The 26,195-nt window shown below is 39.0% G+C and overlaps 1 protein-coding gene across 2 annotated transcripts in view; it reads left to right on the forward strand.

The window, feature by feature from the left end:
- Positions 1 to 11,331: 11,331 nt before the first annotated feature.
- LOC126481076 (ATP-dependent RNA helicase vasa) overlaps positions 11,332 to 26,195 on the forward strand; it is a 71,960-nt gene continuing 57,096 nt past the window's right edge. Inside the window, exons 1-2 of one of the 2 annotated variants that reach the window (XM_050104564.1) lie at positions 11,375 to 11,431; positions 12,066 to 12,099. The gene's annotated coding sequence lies outside the window, so the exon portion shown is untranslated. Of the gene's footprint in view, positions 11,432 to 12,065; positions 12,100 to 26,195 lie in introns of both variants that reach the window. The other variant, XM_050104563.1, reaches the window with a different exon arrangement.

The raw sequence follows: 26,195 nt of genomic DNA on the forward strand, positions 1-26,195 counted from the left end.
ACCGATTCTGCAGGGCGCCATTTCACTGTACCCGAAGATCGTAAATTTCACCCAGACAGTAGTGTAATCTGCATTTAATCCATTTGCTTATGCATCTTGAATGCTCGATTAACTGCACTGATGAACCAAAACATTATGACCACTTGCTTAATAGCTTGTTTGTCCATCTTTGGAACGAAATCCGTCACTGATTCTGCGTATTACAGATCCGACAGTTCATTGGTATGTTGGTACCTTGATGATGATGGCGTTTGTGGAGACGACCATTGACCTATGGTAGCAAAAAAGTGATACACTTGAAGAGCTGACACGTTTCCATTTATCAACGATCGAATCCCAATGGTCCGGTGCCCACTGCAATTGTAACTGATGATCTCATGGGAACAACATGTGAACATGTAATGTGGTCTGCTGCGAGCTCCATGTTCAACAATGTATGACGAATGGTGTGTTGTGAAAAACTTCTGCATGCACCAGCTTTGTGCTCTTTCAGTAGGGATGCCACAGATCACCAATTATCCTTCTTTACAGAGCAGACACGTTTCCAAACTCCACGTTCTGTGAAGAGTCATTACGTCCAACCATTTAACGCGTAGTGGTAGTTTCACTGTCCTTCTACCTCTTTCCATAGATGCTTACGACAGCAACACATGAACCTGCACTCAACTTGGCCATTTTCGAGTGACTCGTTCACAAGCTGTAGATAATAGTAATCTGCCTTTTGTGAAAGCCACTTATCTTAACGAATTTCCCCATTTGCAGCCCATATCTTCGCTATGGTGATCCCCTGGCCATATCTGTTCCGCTTATATACTTTTGTTAGTGCCTCACATGCTCGCATAGGCACCAGGTGGCATTCAATGTTTTGGCTTTTCAGTGTATGTTAAATATTATTCTCATTTATCTTGCTTTTGGGAGCTTTTCAGATAAGGAAGTTTCATTCATTTTGCTTCCTCCAGCCTTCCAATTGAACACCAGTTCCACAGAATTTACAGTCATTTTATTTTAGGTACTGCAATTTTCAGAGTAGTGGGTGCACAAGTTATTAGGTCTTATTTCGACTTCTTCCAGGTCTGCTTCTTGTATCACCATTCATGTTAATTGTGCAACATGTCCTTGTAGGAACATTCTGTTACTTTGCATTCTTCAGCAGTGAGTAAATTTACTAATAACACATCAATAAATGCTTTGTTTACAATTCAAATCACATAATTTTCAGTAAAATTGAACATGTGTATTTACTGAATATATATATATATATATATATATATACCGGAAATTTTCTACAGATGAACTACTGAATAAATAAATACATAAAAATGTCTAAAGGTGAAACAGCTGATCAATGTATTTGAGTTGCTTTTCGAAATAGAAAGACTGAATGTGATTCTTGCATATAAAGATTATTGGGATGAAAATTGCACTCCATGAAAGAGAATTACTAGCCAGCTATGAAAGAATGTTGCTAGTGGTATGAACTCAAACATTTGCACAAAGAAAAGGTCGGAACACCTTTCATTCAGGACTTGACATTTTCATAATAACTTCAATAACATAATATTAGAAAAAACTTTTATTATTGGAGCTGTTCATCTTCTAGTTTTGAGCAATTAAGAAAAGCAAGTAGTCATAACACATGACATCAACAATTTACCTTCTAATGAATCTGCATAACAGGAAAGACCTTTTGTGAAAAAGAGCTGTCAGATAAGAAGATATAAATAAATTATGTCATATGTAACTGGTAAGTATAAGTTGATCACAGAAGGGTGGAGGTGCATACTACTGAACTGAAGTTTTTGGTTACTTCATTGGATGACTGAAGTTCACTATGCAGGAATCCACTAACAACATTTAACTCACCTGTTGTGGTTAATGGCAACAAAATAGCTTATCATATAGGTTCAACTGATAACTCACACTAGCAGTTAACCATAATTTTACGATTTGCAAGTTTTTTGGATCATATTTTGAGAAAGTTCAGTGATGTGGTATGTCAGCATGTTTGCAAGTACTGGCATTTTATTTGTGTCAGAGATAATATGGCTCCAAGTTGAAAAATTTATGAAATTAGATTTTAAGTTTAACTTTAACCACACTCAAATTCAGTAAATGTAATCAAGCCATACATATATTATCAGTTCATAAATTCATTTATATATAAGAAAGAGCTGCCGAGCAGGAATGATTTCAATTTGTTCCCAGAATGATTACCATTATCTGTCAGGACATTAATTCACAAGGAAAATGGTCATATGTTATCATAGCAGCATCTGTACTACTTTCTGTTCAAAAGCAAGGTTAAGTTATGAATAGTACAGGGCATTTTTCCTTCTTAGTGTTATATCTATGAACAGAACTCTTGTTTTGAAATTTCGACTGGTTCTTCACAGCAAATTACATAGTAGAATTTATCTATTGAAAAGCTTTTATTAATATTTACTAACTTTCAGCACGTTGGAATAGCTGTGGGTCAACAATTCTGTTAATGAGTACAACGAAAAGTCACTCAAAAGTTGCTCATATTTGATTCACTTGATGACTGGTTTTGGGACAAGACCCATTTTCAAATCATTGTAACAGACTCAAAAATGGTATTTCCAAAGATATGAAAAGAATGTCAAAAATGTACAATCAACAGTTACAGCGCATACATATACTGGTCTCATATTTCTGAAGATGTGAAAACCATGTAAAAATGTGCAACAATGAGTTACAGTGTATACAGATTCTAATCTGTATGCATTGTAACTATTCGTTGCATATTTTTGACATGGTTTTCATATCTTTGGAAATATAATTTCTGACATGATTTGAAAATGGTTCTCACTCTGAAACTAGTCAATGAGTGACCAAAAAAGTATAATTTGTAACTCTGAACTGGTTCTTCGATGTACAGATTTTATTAGTATGCTTATTTTTTAAAATTCTGATGATTGGCATCGGATATTACCTTCACAGTATATTTCTGTGTTGTGAATAGTTTGTGTTTTTGTGTCAGCAATTCCATATGATCATAATGAGTGAAAGTATGCAAGAAAAAAACATTTTTTCTAAATGATCCTCCCTGTCTCATCCGAAATATACTATGTATCACTAACTCAAGGCGGTTTTCCAGAGAGAAAAGCTATTGTTAAATTCCTCTACAAGAAAGTGTATGACCTGTTTCACTATTCACACTATTTTCCAAAATTTTTCAGAAGATGATATGTTCTAGAATAGTATCCCACCTGATCAGCCACAGTTTGAATTTCAGAAGAGTTGCTCTACTGATAATGCCATTTACACATTCACCCACTAAATTTTGCAAACATTAAATAACAAAGCGACACCTATTGGTATTTTCTGTGATCTGTCAAAGGCATTTGACTGTGTTAATCACAATATTCTTCTAGATGAACTGGATTTTTTTGAAAGTTATTATATAGCAAAACAATGGATAATATCATGTATCACCAAAAGAATGTATGAAGTTGTACTTAGTAACCAAACCAATGTAATCAGCCAAAGTAATCAGTGGGGTGAAACCACATAGGAAGGTTCCCCAAGGTTCAGTCTTACATCCATCATTGTTCCTCATATATGTAAATGATTCTCTGCCTAATGTAGAACAAACAGAATTAGTTCTTTTTGCAGAAGTCGCACTATTTTAATCAACACAATAATATATATATATATTAACAGAAGAAATAGAAACAATGTTCTTGAAAGTCTCATTGACTGGTTTTCTGTGAACAGTTTCGCTCTCAATTTCGAAACGACAGAACATATTCAGTTCTGCACTTCTAGAGGTACTACAATAATGATAAGTGTAACAGATGGTGAGAAAATAATAAATAGGGTGAAAACTTAATAACTTTTAGGGGTGAGTATTTAAACTGGAAAATTCACATTTTGGACTCCTAAAACTGCTTCACAGCATATTTATTCCCTTGTGAAATTTCTTGTAGATAATCCACTAGGGTCAAACAGAACAGTGCTCTTCAAAATTTAAATATCAAAATGATAAATGAATTTCACTACTCCACATTAAAGTTGTCTTTAGCAAAAAAGGGGTGCACAATGCTACAATGGAAATTTTTGATAACTTACCCAATGATATAAAATGTCTGACATATGGCAAAGTGAAATTTGAAAACAAACTGAAAAAGTTTTTCCTTGACCATATCGATAACATCATTATACAAATGAGGATTAGCGATAATTATGATGTTATAGCAACTGTGGTTATGAAAGTTAATAAATTAGAGGGGAAGGGTAGGATAGTATTTCTGCTAGAAGGAGCAATAGGCAGTTGTTAGCATCTCACTTGGACAGTGAGTTAACATCACTTAGTTCCTTTAAGATGAATGTAGAAGAATTATGGGCGAAGTTTAAGCAGACTGTAAATCATAGTCTGAAGAATTATGTGCCTAGTAAGAGGGTTAAGGATGGAAAAGACCCACCATGGTTTAATAAAGATATTCGGAAAATGCTGAGGAAGCAGAGGCTGTTGCATTCTCAGTTCAAAGGAGAATCTGCAAATGACGACAATCAAAGTTAGTAGAGGTTCGTGCATCTGTGAAAAGCTCTATACATGAAGCATGCAGCTACTACCACCATCATACCTTAGTAAAAGATCTGTCAGAGAACCCGAGAAAATTATGGTCCAATGTAAAATCACTAAGTGGGTCTGTCTTTCATCCAGCCCAGTGAATATCCGGTGTGGCAGCTGAAGATAGAAAAATTAAAGCCAAAGTTCGAAATTTCATATTCAAGAAATCATTCACACAGGAGAATCATAGAAACATACCATCATTTGGCTGTCAGCCGGACTCCTGCTTGCACAGCATAGTACTAAGTATCTGTGGCATGGAAAAACAACTAAAGGATTAGAAAACAAATAAGTCACCAGGGCTTGGTGAAATCCCAATTCAGTTTTTCAAAGAATTCGCTATGGTGATGGACCCTCTCTTAGCTTGCATTTATAGCGAATATCTTGCCCAGTGCAAAGTCCCAAGTGACTGGAAAAAAACTCAGGTGACTCCTGTGTATAACAAGGGCAAAAGAACAGACCTACAAAATTACAGACCAATATCTATAATATCATTTTGCTGCAGAATTCTTGAACATATTCTCAGTTAGAATATAATAAATTTTCTTGGGACCAAGAAGCTTATGTTCATGAATCAGTATGGTTTTAGAAAGCATTGCTCCTGCAAAACTCAGTTTACCCTTTCCTCACATGATATAATGTGTACTCTGGATGAAGGGCATTTTAGATTTCCAGAAAGCGTTTGACACAGTACACCATTGCAGCCTGTTAGATAAGATATGAACTCAAGGAATAGGATCACAAATAAGTGAGTGGCGCAAAGACTTCTTAAGTTATGGAACCCAGTATGTTGCCCTCGATGATGAGTGTTCATCAGAGACAAGGGTTTCGTTTAGAGTGCCCAAAGAAACGTGATAAGCGAGCTATTATTTTCTGTACACATAAATGAAGTCACAGACAGAGAGGACAGCAATCTGTGGTTGTTTGCTGATGACGCTGTGGTGTATAATAAGGCGTCAAAGTTGAGTGACTGTAGAAGGACACAAGATGACTTAGACAAAATTTCTAGTTGGTGTGATGAACGGCAACTAGCTCTAAATATCGAAAAATGTAAGTTACTGCACATGAGTAGGAAAAACAAACCCATCACGTTCAGATACAGCATTAGTAGTGTCCTGTCTGACACAGTCAAACCATTTAAATATCTGGGTGTAATGTTGCAAAGCATTATGAAATGGAACAACTGCATGAGGACTGTGGTAGGAGAGGCGAATGGTCGACTTTAGTTCAATGGGAGAATTCTAGGAAAGTATGGTTCATATGTAAACAAGACTGCATATAGGACACTAGTGCAACCTATTCTTGAGTAGTGCTTGAGTGTTTGGGCAGCCCCAGATCTATGATAATTCCGATTCGAACTGTGGCAAAAATTTGATAGTGGTGCCCCCCTCCCCCTCCAGCATTTGAGACAGAACGCCAAAAATTTTTAAAAATCTGTTTTTCAAAAATATGTTCATTTTGTAGTGCACATCTTCCTGAAGAGTTTGAGATATGAAACATACATGTTCGAGGAGATGGAAGACATGTTATTCGGTCTTATGCGTGCTAAAGTGCAGTGCCACACCTGTTCACGCAGTATTCTTGTATCCCATGCCACTGTATTTCACTCTGTGGAATTCAAATGTGTGTATTTTGTAATGCAAGCCATTGAGCCTCTCTTCAGGACAGTGGAAATTAAAATCTCCTGTGATGCCTCTCCTGTTTCCAGTCGGCTGGTTTGACAAGGTACCCCCTTTAAAAAAACTCACAATTAATACTGGCAGAAAATTTGCGCTCTCTATAGCCTATTACCTAATAACTTTCTCTTTTGTGTGGCATAAAATTAAATATAGGAAACACTAAATCAGGAAAGAGACAGTATACGTTTCTTCAATCCTTAGGTCCCAGCATTTTTTCTCTGTAATCTTGCTACAGCTTTACATGACGCACTTTCCTTTCTACCAAAGACTCTGTTACCTCACCAAAGTTCATCAAACATTTTCCTACAAGAAAAATCAAAACGTCGTCGTCTAATGCTGAAAAAGCTGTTAATACGAATAGCACCCAAAATTGGTGTGGTTTCTCAATTTGATTACGTCATTTTGTCACTATCTGTTACATAAAACGAAATAGGTCTCTCTAATATTGCAGCAATTGCAATACACACCAAATAAGTGAGACTGTTTTGACACGAATGATCATTTTTATCTAACTCATTTACATAAATAACATGACATAATATACCATAATCAAATGACTATTAGGTCTATTACAAGCAAAAAATTTCATTTTAGAAATTAGTTTCACATTTCATTGATATGTCACAGTTTCCGAAGTATGAGATTGAAAAGTAGTAGTAGCACGAAATTTTTATATTAATTTGGAATCGCCATATTCTTCCATATAATTTGTGTGATGTCCCCATTTTTTCTCCTTTCTTGTTCTAACAAAAATCTTGTCATCATTAATTCTGTAGCTATTCCTGACATTGTTAAAACTTATTCTCTAGTTAACTTCGCTAACCCTGCCAGAATCACCAGTTTAGTTATCCCACCTTTATTCTTCAGTTAGGCACTATTACGTGTTTGTACAATGCGTTTCTCGCGCTATTCCGAGAATAGACTCAAGTGGCTGCTAAATGTGAACTGTACAACTGGCTCTTAGTAGAGTAGCGATATGGCAAAAGTTCTCTGTCATAATTTCATTTCCTTGGATACACCGATCAGAGAATACGTAATCTTTCTTACCTATTATTCCTATTAGTGGTTTATTTACACTCTAGCAGTCTGAATACATGGGGTTCGCTAATAATTATAACAACACTTATCAGTCGCACACCCAGTTAACCATATAAACAAACAGCGATCGCCAATCAATCATTCATGTTTATTCGGCCTAGTTCATATAGCTCCAGCCCTTTTGCCTGGGGAAAAGTTTTTTATTTCTAAATACAACAGGATTCCCCTGGCAGAGACGCCATGTACACTATACACACATTAAGAAATCAACTTATGATTTTTCCAGAAATCAACTTAGAATGTGTTCAAAAATGTTGAAAAAATGACAGAGATGTATTTCAAAATCATATGAACAATCTGCAGACATACGTGCACTGGATGCTTTTTGTGAAAAGAAGTATTTTCCTTCAAGAATATGAATTTTGAACCTTCTTAAATTGCCGGGGTTGCCCCCTTCTCCCCTCCCCCTAGATCTGGGCCTGTGTCTGGGATCCATAAAGGTCAGGATAAAGAAAGACATCGAAGCAATTCAGAGATGTGCTGTTAAATTTGTTGCTGGTAGTTTCGAACAACACACAGTTGAAACGTCCTGGCAGATTAAAACTTTGTGCCGGACCGAGATTTGATCTCAGGACCTTTGCCTTTCGCGGGCAAGTGCTCTACCAACTGAGCTACCCAAGCACGACTCACGCCCCGTCCTCACAGCTTTACTTCTGCCAGTACCTCGTCTCCTACCTTCCAAACTTTACAGAAGCTCTCCTGTGAACCTTGCAGGACTAGCTCTCCTGAAAGAAAGGATACTGCAGAGACTTGGCTTAGCCACTGCCTAAGGGATGTTTCCAGAATGAGAATTCCACTCCACAGTGGAGTGTGCGCTGATACGAAACTTCCTGGCAGATTAAAACAGTGTGCCGGACCGAGTCTCGAACTCGGGACCTTTGCCTTTCGCGGGGAAGTGCTCTACCAACTGAGCTGAAAGGACGGGGCGTGAGTCGTGATTGGGTAGCTCAGTTAGTAGAGCACTTGCCCGCGAAAGGCAGAGTCCCGAGTTCGCGTCTCTGTCCGACACACAGTTTTAATCTGCCAGGAAGTTTCATATCAGTGCACACTCCACTGCAGAGTGGAATTCTCATTCTGGAAACATCCCTCAGACTGCGGCTAAGCCTAGTCTCTGCAGTATCCTCTCTTTCAGGAGTGCTAGTCCTGCAAGGTTCGCAGGAGATCTTCTGTAAAGTTTGGAAGGTAGGAGACGAGGTACTGGCAGAAGTAAAGCTGTGAGGATGGGGCGTGAGTCGTGCTTTGGTAGTTCCATTGGTAGAGCACTTGCCCGCGAAAGGCAAAGGTCTGGAGTTCGAGTCTTGGTCTGGCACACAGTTTCAATCTGGCAAGAAGTTTAATATCAGCTACACTCGGCTGCAGAGTGTAATTCTCATTCTGGAAACACACAGTTGTTACGAAAATGCTTAGGCAACTCAAATGGTAATCTCTAGAGGGAAGGCGACACTGTTTTGGAGGAATGCTATTGAGAAAATTTAGAGAACTGACATCTGAAGCTGACCGCAGAACGATTCCGTTTGGTCCAACATATGTTGCATTGTAAGGACCACAAAGATAAGATGCAAGAAATTAGGGCTCATACAGAGGCATATAGATGGTCGTTTTTCCCTTGTTCTTTTTGCGAATGGAATAGTAAAGAAATGACGGGATATCCTCCGACCCATGCCATAAGGCGGACTGTGGAGGATAGATGTAGATTCTTTACAACAATATAATTGCAATGGGTTGCGTGTTTTAGGAAAGTCCAAGTAATAGTTCTAATGTCTACATCTACATCTACATTTATACTCCGCAAGCCACTCAACGGAGTGTGGCGGAGGGCACTTTACGTGCCACTGTCATTACCTCCCTTTCCTGTTCCAGTCGCATATGGTTCGAGGGAAGAACGACTGTCTGAAAGCCTCCGTGCGCGCTCTAATCTCTCTAATTTTACATTCGTGATCTCCTCTGGAGGTATAAGTAGGGGGAAGCAATATATTCGATACCTCATCTAGAAACGCACCCTCTCGAAACCTGGCGAGCAAGCTACACCGCGATGCAGAGCGCCTCTCTTGCAGAGTCTGCCACTTGAGTTTGTTAAACATCTCCGTAACGCTATCACGGTTACCAAATAACCCTGTGACGAAACGCGCCACTCTTCTTTGGATCTTCTCTATCTCCTCCGTCAACCCGATCTGGTACGGATCCCACACTGATGAGCAATACTCAAGTATAGGTCGAACGAGTGTTTTGTAAGCCACCTCCTTTGTTGATGGACTATATTTTCTAAGGACTCTCCCAATGAATCTCAACCTGGTACCCGCCTTACCAACAATTAATTTTATATGATCATTTCACTTCAAATCATTCCGCACGCATACTCCCAGATATTTTACAGAAGTAACTGCTACCAGTGTTTGTTCCGCTATCATATAATCATACAATAAAGGATCCTTCTTTCTATGTATTCGCAATACATTACATTTGTCTATGTTAAGGGTCAGTTGCCACTCCCTGCACCAAGTGCCTATCCACTGCAGATATCCTGCATTTCGCTACAATTTTCTAATGCTGTAACTCCTCTGTATACTACAGCATCATCCGCGAAAAGCCGCATGGGACTTCCAACACTATCTACTAGGTCATTTATATATATTGTGAAAAGCAATGGTCCCATAACACTCCCCTGTGGCATGCCAGAGGTTACTTTAACGTCTGTAGACGTCTCTCCATTGATAACAACATGCTGTGTTCTGTTTGCTAAAAACTCTTCAATCCAGCCACACAGCTGGTCTGATATTCCATAGGCTCTTACTTTGTTTATCAGGCGACAGTGCGGAACTGTATCGAACGCCTTCCGGAAGTCAAGAAAAATAGCATCTACCTGGGAGCCTGTATCTAATATTTTCTGGGTCTCATGAACAAATAAAGCGAGTTGGGTCTCACACGATCGCTGTTTCCAGAATCCATGTTGATTCCTACATAGTAGATTCTGGGTTTCCAAAAACGACTTGATACTCGAGCAAAAAACATCTTCTAAAATTCTACAACAGATCGATGTCAGAGATATAGGTCTATAGTTTTGCGCATCTGCTCGACGACCCTTCTTGAAGACTGGGACTACCTGTGCTCTTTTCCAATCATTTGGAACCTTCCGTTCCTCTAGAGACTTGCGGTACACGGCTGTTAGAAGGGGGGCAAGTTCTTTCGCGTACTGTGTGTAGAATCGAATTGGTATCCCGTCAGGTCCAGTGGACTTTCCTCTGTCAGTCCTACTCTTCAAGTGATTGTTAAATTCTGTGGTCTTTTTAACTTCAACACTTGATTAATGCTCTCTCTAGTTATGAGAATTAATCAGAGTTTGGTATAAGTACTTTGGATTCTCCTTGAGCTACTTTTACTAAGTTTGAAAAGACAATATTATATTCTTATTCTTTTAATTGTTGAAATAATTCATCAAAAGCTCGAGGACACTTTGCGTAAAGCTTTATTTTCAGCTTAGAATCAGAGCGCCTTGCTTATTGTGGAAATCAGTACTTAAATTTTGAAAGAATTCCACCATTTATTCAGTTTTCGAAATTATAATGAGAGCGAGTGTGTTGCAGTAGGACGTATGCCAGCTATTTATCAATCATGTAGGACTTCAAGCAATCATGGAAGATATTATCAGCATGTATTGTGTTATTAATAATAGCTTAACTTCATTGCGTTTCGATGAGGTATTTATTAACACATAACATTTATGTTTCCTTTTGATCCAGTTTTTTTTCCAGCTACAGAGGTAAAACATGTACTACCACATTAATTCTTCAGGAACATTTCATCTAACGTCATTCTGAAAACTGCTGTAACGTAATACAAACAGAATACGATGAAACATTAACTGATGAGGGTTACGCAATTTAGTGCCGACAGCACGCTGAGAGCACAGGTGTTGATACCAACTAAAGTTCTTCCTTGGACTCTTTGTACCAACGAAATTCAAGCGTGGCGGGAATAGTAATGTCTTTGTACGTCAGGTTTCAGCGCGGTGCGTTTAGCTGAGGGAGTTGGAAGGATTGGAGCAGAAGAAGTCGCTTTGTGGGTGAGATGATTTTTTTTTTTTAATTAAAATTGTAGGGTTATGGAATATCCTTTTACATATGCATTTGTAGAAATCGTTGCAGATTTATGTACTTATCGTGGGTGTATGACTGATATTTGATCGTTCTGTGCGCAACATGCTTGTAATTGTCGCCATTTCGGCCGGGAGGCTCGACAAAAATGTACTTTCGCCTGATAGTGTATATGTATTCGTGCTGTCATTAATAAAAGGATGCATGTTTTATTGTTAAGTTTGTAGCTAAGACTACAAATTTCCATTGATGTTACATTGTAGGTAAAAGAAGACCCTAATGCTTTGAGATGGTCGTCTGTGCTGTTTTCAGTAGGCCTAATGTTGATGCGTTGTAACAGAATTCCATTACCGATCTAACGGCGACAGATGGAGGAAGCTGTCCGTTTTTTTCTTTTTTTTCGTCAGTTTGAAAACGAAAATTAAACAAATATTTTTGCGTTGTATGAATGCTGTTACTGGGGAAGGTGGTGCTATGCTTTTACCTGTCACTATTTCCTAGTACAGAATAATTTCTGTAGATAAGAAATTAAAATGTCTCTTTTTGTGGGAATTGTAATGTATAACCAGGTAATTTAATAGTGTTCTTGGTTTTTACATGCAGTCGCATTGAGGAGAAATGAAAAACACGGTTTAAGGTAAGTAGTCTTGCAAGATTTTTTTTCGTGCGTATTATTATAAAACTTCTCCCCGAAACTGCTGCATTGTATTTTTTCCTGAATGTCCCAGATTTAAAGTGTGACAGTGAAACGGGGCTTAGCTTTGTTTCTAGACTACGTAATTTGATCCAGTGACGTTAAGAGGGTTCAAAACCTTACGTTTGATTAGGTTAGATTCAGTTTTCGCTCCGTAGGGCGTGTGTGTGGAACATGTCAGAAAGAATAACAAATTATCATAAAACCATAGATTACAATACTTACTATCCTTATATTTGTCAGGAAATTGTCAGAATAGGTGAGCACATTATAGTAAACTGGAAGTGTAATTTTTACAGAAGTAATATACTATCAGAATGAAACATTGGTATGCACTTCTAATAAATAAATCTTACACAAAGTAACTAATCGTGACTGTTGGGACAAAGTGCTTGCAAGTATATGAATCAACTTTCAAAGACTTTACTGTTTAGGTAACAAATGGGGTGTTAGTACAAAAAGTGAAGATTTAATGATCATTTGCAAAATGTTTGAAATTCCTTGGGAGGACGAAACCATTGAGTTTGATAAAAAGTTGACATAAAGTAGTCTACAAACAGACAAATTAATCAAGAACAACAATTGTTTCATTGTGTTTTGATCTGATTGTGCTGATAAAGGAACAAGTGTGTTAGCTTATTTTGCATATTTTCATTTTGTTGTTTTGACTTTACTTGGGTATTGTAGGAAAAGTTAAATGTTTATTCGGAAGTGAGTTGTAAGAATATTGAGTTGTCAAATAGGTAAACAAATTGGAAAAACATTAAATGACCTTTGAAGTCTTACTTGTCATTGTATTTAGTGAATTACGTTTGTTGTTAACAGCTTCAACTGAACTGCAATTTACAAGACATTAATATAATTTCATTGACGCTGTGCTGACTTACAGATAATTAATAATTTGTCATAGTAGTAGTGTACTACAAATAGGACTCAATGTTTGCAAGTGTAAGAAAATATTTTCTTCGAAAAGTAACATGGTAATCAAATGAATATAAAGCTAGTAATAGCCAGTATACGTCAAATGCAAAGCTAAACTAAAGGAGCAACAGTTTTATACTAATTCAAATTACTGAATTAAACTTACATGGTAGTAGTGTGTGCAGTGTTAAGCATTACAGTGATAGTTCATTGTAAATGCAGTACAGATATTGTATTATATCCTTATCATATGATAATGTGTATTGTGGCATGGTCTACGCACCTGAAGGGTCTTCTTGGTAGGTTCTAGAGAACACAGTGAATGAATGTACTTGCCTGAATCAGTACTGATTTGTCATAAACTGTAGGGTTTGGCGAGAACTGCTACACGCTTCAAGCAGTTTCAGAAATGTTTTCCCATTCTACCAACATAATTAAAAAATTAAATGATCTTATTGGAATCTATATTCATTGCCTAGCCCTGGGATACGCTACGGATCAATTAGTGTCACTGCAATCTATATTTCGGTGTGGGTGGGGGGGTGGGTGAGATGAAACATTTAACTTTAGGCTCTCTCCCCCCCCCCCCCCCCCCCGCCTCCTCCCCATCTTGCAATAATTTTTTGGTTGTGTTGATGTGTAGGCCAATTATAGGTCAAGGTTAGGGTGTAATGTGATAGTTTGAGTGTAACAAGGCTGGAGAATTTGGATGCAAATTAAAGATTGTAGCACAGATGTCATTAAATGATTATTCACACAATTTTTTTCATAAAACTGAACTCGAGTTCAAATTAGAAAACCTAAAGGTATCTAATTCCTTTAGGTTTTCTAATCTGGAAGTGCCACATTATTTTAATGTGCACCCAGTGTGAACCAAAATTGTGCATTTTTGGCAGGAAATGGATGTAGAAGAAAGGAAATTTGACAACACAGTAATAATATGTAAGAGTATCAGGTATTGTGTACCTGTGCTGCACAGTTGCTCTAGTGGGTGTAGTTTTGCATTAAAATACTGGAGTTAGAGAGTTTGATTCCAGGTTTAGGTTTAATTTTAGTTTTGTAATTATGATATGACTGATAATGCTGTAGAATTCACTGTTTTGTAAACTATTAAACCCCTAAAACTACAGTCTTCAAATGTTGAGCATAAGTTACAGAAATATTAATGAAGAGCTATTAATCAGTTTAAATTAATGAGTCACCAGAAGTGTCCGATACCACCCCTCGGCTTTGGCCCGTGATGTCTGTTGTGGTGTGTGATGTCACGGTGGCGTGAAGTTCAGTTAGCGAGTGTTGTGTTTTTGTAGATGTCTTGTTGTGCTGTCGGTGGTGCTCTCTGGTGGCGTGTTTGTAGGTTGCGGGTACGGTTTTGTTGTTGGTTTAGTGCGCGCTTGTAATGTGTTTGTAGATGGCGTATGGTTGCGGTTAGGTGGTGCTCTCTGGTGGGGTTTGTGGTTTGTGTGTTGTATTGGGTTCATTTGAGTTGTTGGCATTGTCAGCTGTTCTGGTGATTAGTGAAGTTTAGTGGCATATTTTGCAGTGAGTTAATGGTTTAATTTTTGGTTGTTTGTACGTTAATGTAGTGTTGTATGTGGTGTGTTGTGTTTGAATTTTTTAGATTACTTTTCTTATGTCATTGTTAGGGATGGATATGACCGATAGTCAACAGTTTTCGGCTGTGGGGTACGATGGACGACACTGCTATGTGGCTCATCAAATTCCTGCAGCTGTTTGGATTATTGGCCGAGCTGGTGTAGTGCACTGCATGTGGCGATATGGTATCGGGGTCTGGGTCTTCTAAATGTGTGTTTAGGGTTGTTGAAAATTGTACAAAGAGGGAGTTAGTGGGGTTGATTCAGGATTATGTGTAACAGGGGAGTACTGTAGTTTCTGATGGGTTTGCTTCTTATAGTGGGTTGGGGGGGGGGGGAGGGTTACAATCATTTAGTAGTCAATCACAATGTAGAGTTTAAAAATTGTGAAGTGAGCCTGTACAAATACTATAGAGGGGTTTTGGGGGGATGTTAAACCTGTTATAGGGAGGGGGAATAGGGGCTCTTCCGACCTTCAGGCTCATTTAGATGATTACTGTTGGCGGAAGAGTGTTCCTGAGGGTATTGTATTTTTAGGGTTTTCTTAAGGGCTGTTAGTAAGATGTACAGGCCCAGGGTTGTGGGTTAGTTAGGTTTTTGGGGTGGGGGGTTGGCTGCGGCTTGGGGGGGGGGGGGTTGGTGATGATTGGGAAGGTGAGTGGGTGGTTGTGGATTTTTGTTTTTGTTGTGGAGGATTCGTTTTGTTGTGTTTTTTTAGTTGTAGGCTGTGTGTGGTTTTTTGTTTTTGGTTAGTATTTCTTTGTTTTTTTGGGGGGGGGGTTGGGAAGTTCGTTTGGTTGTGTGTTATCTAGTAGGCAGCAATTTTTTTTTTTTTGTTCATTTTTATCTGGTTAGATGATTTTTGAATCGTGTATGTGGTGGGGTTGTGTTGTTGGTATTGGTGAGTTGGTTTTGTGTGTTGTTGACCTGTAAGGTCAAGGGAAGTGTTAGATTCCAAATTTGGTGTTTTCTTGTGGTTTTTGAGGTATTGATGATTGTGGAAGTGGTTGTATGTTTTGAGTTGTATGAATTGGTATCTGTAGTTTCTGTTGAGCTATGTAGGTCAAGGGAAATGTTAGATTCCGTTGGATATTATTTATAGTTGATTTTGTGAATGTTGTGGTCGGTTTATTTTACTGGTTTTGTCGTTCAGTTTTGTGGCATGTGTTTATTTTTAGTTTGTCCCCACCCAAAAACCCCCAATTTCCCCTGCTTGTCCCTTTAGTTATATTATATTATAGGAGGAATATGTGTTTGATGGCTTTTCGATCTATTTTCGTGTGTGTTGTCATGTTTATGTAATGATGACATAGTCATGATACGGGAGTTGTTGTGAACGGTTGTCTGTGCCATATTGGTGACATCTTTGGTCAAAGCAGACGAGTGGAATCGGACGTTTTCGTTAACCTTAATTAATGACCTGTCATTGGGCATAAATCTCTGTTAAGAGAGTGGCTGGTTTAGTAGGCTGAAAGACAGCCATTATGTGATGGTGAACTGGGTTGCTAATCATTCTGGTGGTGTAATTTAGTGTCAAAAACCTGCTGTAATTGCTATGTAGTGGTTAAAAAAGAAGATATTGCACCACACATACCAGTAAAAAAAATTCGAATGCAAAATGCTACCCACTGTACTGTCCATCACAGGCGCACAATATTAAAGATACTTTTTGCTACAGGTTAGTAGTGTTGCCAAATTGTTTCTTCTGTCAGATTTCTACTGGAAATACCCATGAATGAAATTTTTCTACATATTTGTTCTGTTTCTATGAAATCTCTTGTTTACCGAAGGTTCTGTTAGATTAATAGAAATTTCTTTTAACTAACATTAACTCATCAACAAATGGAACTGAGTACATATGTATATGGCTGGAGTACATTCATCATAGTTGGATGACTTAGATTAAGATTGCATATGAACCTAATAAATTCCATATCATGAAGAGTTCTTAAGATATTATCCAAGGAAAATGCGAAATAACAAAAAAATTGGTCATGGGTGTTTGTCCGTCTTTTTCTGGGAGTGAGATTTTGTTCTGTTGGTGTTAAAAGGTTGTTCCTTGTCACTTCAAAATACTGGTGACATATTAAGTTGGTTACATTTTTATATATTAGTATCGGACTTCCTGGCTATGTAACACAACAAAATGAGACACAGGACATGTCTTGGCTGGACTTTAATGTACTGTAGCATTGAATGTGCATTTGTGCAGTAAGCAAGTCAGTTATAAAATCCTCCAAATAAGACAATATACCTTCGGAAACTGTGAAATAGTTTGCAATGGGATTTTGCTATACAGTATGGGCACAGGACACCTAATCTAGTTAGCCAATTACAGTGAACACAGTGGATGTGATATAATTGGCTAATTGTAACATTACTATTTCGTCATGCGCACACTCTGAAATTGTTCTACATACATTATAGATGTAAAACTTATGCTTCATATATATAATTTGGGTTGTCATACACATTAGCTGGCTTTTTCGTCAGATGTGGATATGTGGGGCTGTGAAAGGACATTATAATTGATGTGAATGAAGTATTGATATTGTTATTGTTTGTGAGAAATATGTGGATGTTTTATTTGAAATATGTTGTAGATTCCATATCACTGAGGATGTGGTGTCCTAGAACACTAAAGGGGTTTAGGAGACCTTGCTACTAAACCATAATAAATTTTACTGCTCCATATTTTACTCAAAGGAAGTCATAATTCATAGTTGATGCACTGACTAAAGATCCCCCATGGTATGTCATATACAAAATAAGTTCGAAGTGTCCTGGTTTTTTTCCACCCAGTACCAACAATGTTCTGCTCAAAAGTTGGCAGGAACCATGAATTGTTGCCAACAGCAGTTGTAAGTTTTAGGAGGGTTTAGCAACCTGTGGTTAAATAGCTGTGAGTGAAGCAGTGACCTTCATGTTTCTTGTTACAAATATATCATGATTTCCATGCGTGTGGTTAGTCCGGGAAACCAGAGCACAGTTTGAATTGGCACAAGAGACTGGTTGCGACAGTAATCTGTAATGTACCCAGAGGTTTTGGTTAGGTTGGAATAAAATGGTTTGAGTGAGTTGGTGTAGCCCATGAATTCCAAAGAAAAAAAATCTGATTATGGTGTTGGTTGTGTGTAGCTTGTAGGACGCCAATGGACACTAGAGGTGTTTTGCAAAGTAATCAAGCAATGGCTCTGCTTAATAATGGACACTTTTGTGAAACACGAAATTTATGCTTTGTTATAACGAGTAATTGCATCCATCAATAGAAGTTATGCTCTTTGTTTCCTGTCTATCCATCAGAAATCTTGACATTCAGGAAAATGGCAGATTATTAATGACAAGGTAGGTTGAACATTCTTTGACCAGTATAAATAGTGGATAGAGTACTTTGATTTATTACGAACTTTGGACTCATTTGAAGGAGACTGTCATCTGTCTAGTAGTAGTTCAGCCTTCAACATAGTGCTGCAGATGCCTTGTGGGTGAACTAGTTTTTTATAGACTAACAAAGGCAGAGTTATGGTTATGGTCATGGTCATAATGTACTTCTGTGATTGTCGGAATGCTCTCGATGCTGTGTGCACTAGATGCCAGTCTGAGGGTTGCTACTGTTCTGGCATTGATGGAAGGTGGGGAAGGGTCCTCACATGGTAAGTGCACAGAGCACATTCGAGCACAGTTTCTGGAACAGTGCTTAGATGATTCGTGAATGACGCTATGAAAAAGATTATGCAGCACGTGCATTTCTACGTGTTATCTGAAGATGGTGAGACTCGTCACAGTTTTTGGCATGTCGACATGGGTGGTGATTGACTGGGCATCCTTCTGCCCTGAATTGTGTATTGAGTGGTTGATAATTCGTAAGTTAGGGGACCAGGAGTTATTGAAGTAGATGGGGTGACATTCAGGAAAAGGAAACATAATGAAAGCCATGAAATCTCAGGAAATCAGGTGTTTGGTTGAATTCAGTGAGGGTCGAAAAAATGCATCGTTGAACCCTTACAATTTTAGACCAGGGAAGTGTTAAGACAAAAAAGGAAAGATCCTTTCTGGGATGACAATCAAACTGCTTCAATTCATACAATTCTAGGTACTGAAAGTCTTCAGCATCCTAGGGTGAACCGGTCTGAAAGATCAAACAGAATGTGTATAATATGTGGTAAGACATCAGAGGTGCCATACCACGATATGCCATGAAGACCAAACATTTATCAGATTGCCTATCTGATTATATGTTCCATCAGCACATCGCCAGAAAGAAATGTTAAATCATTTGTTTGTTGAAGCAGATAAACTTAAGCCATCCAGTGGAACTGTGATGCAATAGTAATTCTGCAGAATGCTGCCAGCATGACTAGGACTAGAATTGTGTGCCTTAACTTTCCTCTGTTAGACGAATGATACAGTTTTGCTTTGCTTGGCACTGTACATTTATTACTTCGGAATATCCATTTGTCGCATTTAATGCGTAACATTTTTTTTCTGTGTTTGCGCTTTGAAAATGTGATGTGATTGACAGTTTACATAATGTTATGTGCCTGTGGTTCTGTGTTATGATTGGCTTAGGCGATCATGTGTCCTGTGCTCAGGTTGTGTAACAGAAGCGCTTTGCACAGCACAATCTGGATTTCAGTTTTTGAAACTGTTGGTCCTTATTTGGTGTATTTCATGTTTATACTTCCTTAATTCAGCTACATTGGTACAATACATTAAAGTTCTATCAAAGAAAAGTCTTTCCCCATCCTGGGGGCTAAAATGGCTTTTGTGAGTGTCTGGCCACCACGGGGCGCCAGCCCTTGCAGCACCAACTTCATGTTCTGTGCTTAGTCTCTTTCCACTATTCCTTTTTGATCTCTACCTCTCCAGTGGATGATGTCATTTGTGCTTGGATTTGGTTTGTTTTTGGACAATAGTTTTCTTGCCCTCTGCACCTTTTTATTATTAATAGTATGGTCCCCTTGTTAGGTTTAATGTGATATTCCATTATTAAATTTTACAGAACTGCAGATTGTGCAGTGCAGGTTGCACAGTACAGCAGATATTCCAGCTTTATGTCCTTCTGTCATTGCACTCTTCTTTCTTGCAATGCTGCTATGCCCAAAAGCCAGCACAGTAGCTGTTTTGTTGTGGGTGGAGGGGGTCAACAGATATCTGCATGCTGGTAGCTCCTGACCACGTACTATTGGTGTGCGAGTGGTAAACTTCTCATGTGAGCCCAGGTGAATGTGCCCATCATGGCTGGGGCAGAGGGACTCTGGGCAACAGTTTACTATGCACACAGCCACAACAACATGTAGGGGTCAGGGATTTTCACCTGCCTCGAGATGACTGGGTGTTTGTGTTGTCCTCATCATTTCATCATCATCCAGGAAAGTGGTGAAATTGGACTGAGCAAAGATTGGATCATTGTACGGGCGCTGATAACCACGCCGTTGAGCGCCCCACAACCCCAACATCATCATCATCATCAACAACATGTAATGGCGGCAGAAACTCTGCCCGTTTCGAAAAATCGGAGAAAGTGCAGTGTCAAGTTACCACAGGTCACAAAACCAGCCTATTCACTTCGCCAACAACATGCGAGAAAGCACCACAATATCAAAACCATGAGAAGTTGTAGATGGTGTAGCAGAATAGCTATCAAAATAAGTGTCCAATAGCATCATGTAAGTTAGAAAATAAAAATAACCCACTGAAGATAGCACAAAAAGTGCTGAAACAGGTCTGTGTGAAACAAAACAGAAAAAGGTGTCTTGCATAAGGTGGAATTCCTCATCCTATAGTGTCACTTATGTTCTCAGTAAATTACTAGAAAAGAACAGACAGCTGTCTTGGTACCTGGAGTCTTAGGTTTTTGGCTTTGTCCTAGGGCAGTTTTTGCCACAGCTGTTCTACTGCTGACAATTTGGTGTGCCTGGAGTATGTTATTTGGTCAGCGTTTGTGGCGTCACCATTTTATTGCCGTCTTCTTTGACTCGCATAGGGCTTACGACACCATATTGTCATGTCCTCACTACCTTCTGTGAATGGGATGTCTGGGGCCAGTTCCAGATTCTTATTTGGAACTTCTTATCTCACCATACTTTGTGTGTTCAAGTTGACGTTTCCCCACAGTACTCAGCATATGAAAGAGAATGAGCTTCCACAGGGCTCTGTATTTAGAAGCCATGGCTTCTGGGTTTCCACTGCCTAGATGTCATGCATTTATGTCACTGTCATACTGTCCATCCCAACCAAAGGGTGTATACGACCCGGGACAACCAGGAGATCTGGGAAAAACCTGGGAATTTTTTCATCAGGGAGAAAACGGGAAAAACCTGGGAATTTTTTAGAATTCCGGGAAGTTTTCATTGTTTTTGTTTTCAGTTAAATTTCTGTAATTTTGACTGGCAAGAACCGAAACTCTAGCAAAGGATATTATTGTATACTGCTATTTCAGAATAATACTGCAACAATAAAACATGAGAGAGAGAAAAAACGAAAATAAAACATGAATTGCAAAGGAAATGTGCCATATACAGCAACGAAACACAGTGCTCATACAAGTGTCTGCCAACAGCAAAATGTGTCAAAGGCTTCAGGAAGACTATGCAGTGTTCCGTAACAACACATTGCCTCCGATGAACGTGATGTGTCAACTGTTTACATTAGATTCATTTGTGCAGTTGAGTAGTACCTTCTCCCGCTTCTGGCTACAGAAATGTGGCTGTTGGCTGTGTGATAAGCAGTCGCAGCAAGCAGCTAGATGCTACCGGGGAAAAGTTTTACTGGAGTGCCCAAGCTGCTAGATTCTTGCATGCACAGCAGGCCCAGTTCTAGGAGGGGGTGGGGAGCAAATTCATACTATTGAGGGGAAAAAACCTTGTTTCACAAAGCAACTAGCATCCAGCGCATGTTAGTCTATCAATTATTCATATGACTTTGAAACGCATCCCTGTCAGTTTTTGAACATTTTTGAACACATTCTAAGTTGATTTCTGAATCAATTGTAAGTTTATTTGTGAATGTGTGCGTAGCGTACATGATGTCTCTGTCAGGGGAATTCTCGTCGCATGTAGAAACAGTTCCCCACAGACAAAAGGGGCTATACGAGCTGAGCGGAATAAGGCTGAACGGATGAATGACAACCACTGTCTGATGGTGTGGTTGATTGGGTTTGCGAATAAGCGTTGTTATAATTACTAGCTAAATCCATAGATTCAGACTACAGGAGTGGAAATAAATGAATAACAGGTAAGAAAGATCACGTATTACCTTCTCGGTGTATCTAAGAAAATGAAATTTTGACAGATTTTTGGGCAGATTGCTAAACTAGTAAGGGCCAGTTGTACAGTCCCCGGCTAGCAGCTGCTTTAAATTCTATTCTGGAAGAAGTGCGGAATACGTGTTGTACGAACATGTAGCAACGCCTAACAGGAGAATAATCGCGTGATAACTAAACCGGTGATTCTGGCAGAGTTAGTGGAGTTAACCCGCGAATAAGCTTTGACATTGGCAGGAACAGTTACGAAACTAGTGCTAACAAGACTGTTTGGTAGAACGAGGAAGGGGAAGAAACGGGGACATCATATAAATTATGGAACAATATGATGATTCCAAGTTTGTATAAAAATTTCGTACTACTACTTTTCGATCTCATACTTGATGAACTGGAGCGTATAAGTGTGCAACTACTTCCTAATGTAAGGCTTTTTGCTTGTAGTAGGCCTAATAGGCACTTGATATTGGTACTTTGTGAATTATATTCTGTCGTTACAAAAAAGACCGTTTGTGCCAAAACAGTCTCGTTTATTTGGTGTATATTACAATTGTTGCAGTATTAGGAAGGCCTATTTTGTTTTATCTAGCAGAGTGTGAGAAAATAGACGTAATTAGATTGGGAAACCACACCAGTCTTGGGTCCTATTTGCATTAACAGCTTTTTCAGTATTAGACAAAGACATTTTGACTTTTCATGTAGCAAAATATTTCACAAACTTTGATGAGGTAATAGATTGTTTTGCAGAAAGGAAAGCACGCCATGTAAAGCTGTATCAAGATCAAAGAGAGAAAAATTCTAGGAGCTAAGGATTGAAGAAATGTGTATTGTCTTGCTTGTCTCTTGACTTTACTGGGTTTATGTATCCTATATTTAATTTTATGTCACACAGGGCAGAAAGTTGTTAGCTGATAGGGAATAAAGAGTGCAAATTTTATGAAGAGGGACAAGATTTCAAACTGGCCAATTGTAAGCAGGAGAGGCACCACAGGAATTTTAATTTCCACTGTCCTGAATATGGTTTGATGGCACTCATTACAAAATATACAATTCCACAGAGCGAAGCACACTGACGTACGATAGAGGAATGCTGTGTGAGGAGGCGAGGCAATGCCCTTCGGCACACTTATGACCAAATAACATGTGTTATACATTTCCTCGAACACAAGTTTTATGCATCAGACTCTTGGGAAAGATGTGCGCTACAAAATGAACATATTTTTGAAAATTCGATTATTAAAAAAAATTTTCATGTCCTATCTCTCACTCTGGGGAGTGGTGGGGTATTGCACCAGTTTGTAAATATCGTAGATTCGGGGCTGATGCGCAGAGCAGTCTGAGTTACAGTGGGGTAGTGGGTAGTCTCCATGTGACCCGTGTTTACATTTAGTGATTTTGCTGTTTCCTCTTCGTTTACTGCTCTCACGTCAAATGAAAACAAAACAGATTTCTGATTTCCACCTTTCTGACAGTCAAGCATTAATTGCCTTGCAGAACAATGAAGTTATTTTTGTTGGTTTGCTAAAGAAATTTTCTTTTTAATTCCACACACTGTTCACTGCATTTCAAGTGCACTTTTTCGACTTCTAGCACGTATGGCATTATGCCATAATAAAGAACCAAACGTGAGATAACACAGTACTGGTACTCCAAGAAAATTTACATCCCAAAACCACATTGAAAAGCTTAATATCAGGTCGTGGCCTACTTAACTGGGAATATGGACATATAAATGCGCACTTTAAATGTTGACATTTTAGTATGGGTCTCGAAATTCTGATGCTCTTGAAGTATCCGCTGATGTTCTGTTTCTTTTATGACATAATGTACGATCTTTTAATGTTTCACACGTACGAACATACGGGCTCCATGCGGCATCGTAGCTGCACAAGCACGGTGACGCCTGTCATCTGGCGCTCTCTGGCAACTGCGGAAACGAACCTATTTCTAACAGGTCACGGGAAAAATTCCGAATGGTGGTTTGAAAAGCATTACCATCAAAGTACCGTTCTGGCAGTTACAACAGAGTTACGTGCGATAATGTACGATGAATTTCTTAAATCACAGAGCGTTTGACTCTCATTTAAAAATCAACTCTTTGATGACTAACCATTTAGATGAATTTTGAGCCCAGAAGATTAGACATTTAAGTCATTATTAAAAATTTTACGATCACATTTGTGTGATATATCTTAAATTGTAATACGCGCGTAAAAGACCAACATTATATGTGAAAGTTTATCTTCTCTTGCTGCATATTAATCTTACAGACCAATATTATATGTGAAATCTTTGTGTTTCGTATAGCAACACTAGGTATATTAATTTAAACCATTAACTTTTTCTGTTTGTGCATTCGCGCTACTTAACAGTAATGTTGCTACTGGCTGACTACATCACATGTCCTAAGCTCTGAATACCCGCTGTCATCGGCTGGCGAGATCACGTGACATGATGAGCTATGACTGGCTTACAAAAGTGCATCGCAATCTTGATTTCAATGCTTTGGAAAGTAACATGCGGCGTTTGGTGGAATTCGAATTTATACTTTCATAATACGAAAATATGCAGTGTATATGCTGCGGCACATCAAAGATCTTTCCAAAACGCATTTTTTTCCCTGTGTTTAGTTTTATAGAGCGCCGGGAAAATCGACTCCCGTGTATAAAACCATAATCATTCAAATGACTTACACAGTTCCAAGAGAAAATATACTGTCAGTTAACAGGGAAAAAGTATGTTTTCACCTGGGAGAAAGTGTATTTTTAACTGGGAAGTCCGGGAATTTTTTTCCTTGTCCACGTATACACCCTGCAACCAGAACTCTACCTAGAGGACCAAGTGCTCAAAGATGTAGTCTTGTCATTCCTTAGGATTAGTCATAGGCGCCTAGTTGATCTTTGCCAACTTAATACTTCTGTCTCAGTAACACCAGCTGGGGTGCAGACTGCTGTGCACTTTCTTGGCTGTACAAAGCTTTGATCCTATTGTATCTTGATTATGGGAGTTGGTGTATGTCTGAGCATTACCTCTAGCATTGGGGATGCTGGACCCAATACACCACTGTGGGGTCAGACTTCTGACAGGTCTGTTCAGGACTAACCATGTGAACAGCCTACTTGTCGACACTGCTGCCCCTCCCTATATATCAGGTGTCAGCTACTGCTGCTAAACTATGCAATACAAATTCACTGCTTTTCTGAGTGTCCAAACTACTGTGTTCATTTTTTGTAGTAGTGAAATTTACCTCCCTCTAGAGATTAAAGTCTGGAGTTAAGATTGCACTTTACAAACAGTCTTGGCTCTGAATTCCATATTTCTCCACTGTCATTTCATGTCAGGGAATCAAACCAAGATGTGGAAAGGGCCCTTCCGGAAGTCATTAAGGGTACAGGTTGCAGCCAACTGCAGGTGGTGGCTCATGTCGACACTAATGATGTGTGTCGCTATGGATCGGAAGAGATTCTCTATTTCCGGCGGCTATCTGAGTTGGTGAAGACTGCCAGTCTTGCTAGCAAGATGAAGGCAGAGCTGACCATCTGCAGCCTTGTCGACAGGACCGATTGCGGACCTTTGGTAGAGAGCTGAGTGGAGGGTCGGAATGAGAGGTTCAGACGATTCTGTGAGCGTGTAGGCTGCAGATTCCTCGACTTGTGCCATAGGGTGGTGGGGTTTCGGGTTCCGCTAAATAGGTCAGGTGTCCACTACACACAGGAGGTGGCTACATGAGTAGCACTGGCTGTGTGGCATGGACTGGGGAGTTTCTTAGGTTAGACAGTCTCGGGGAAAAGATTGAAAAGGGCTCCAGCGTCAAAGGGTACAGGGCAAAGAAAAGACTAGAATCGACCAAGCAACAGTCGGTATTGTAGTTGTAAATTGTCCTAGCTGTGTTGGAAAAGTACAGGAGCTTCAGGTGCCGATAGAAAGCACTGAAGCTGAAATGGTTATAGGAACAGAAAGCTGGCTAAAGCCGGAGGTAAATTCTGCCTAAATTTTTACAGATGTGCAAACAGTGTTTAGAAAGGACAGATTAAATAAAGTAGGTGGTGGTGTGTTTGTGTCTGTTTGTATAGTAGATCCTGCAACAGCCATACCAAAATAATAATTGGGTCCTTCTACTGCCCCCCCCCCCCCCAGACTCCCACTCATCCACTAATAATTAATAATTGGTGGAGACTTCAACCTACCCTCGATTTGTTGGCGAAAATACATGTTCAAAGCCGGTGGTAGACAGAAAACATCTTCTGAAATTGTTGTACTAAATG

This window comes from Schistocerca serialis, chromosome 5 (assembly GCF_023864345.2).
Source record: "Schistocerca serialis cubense isolate TAMUIC-IGC-003099 chromosome 5, iqSchSeri2.2, whole genome shotgun sequence".
NCBI lineage: Eukaryota > Metazoa > Arthropoda > Insecta > Orthoptera > Acrididae > Schistocerca > Schistocerca serialis.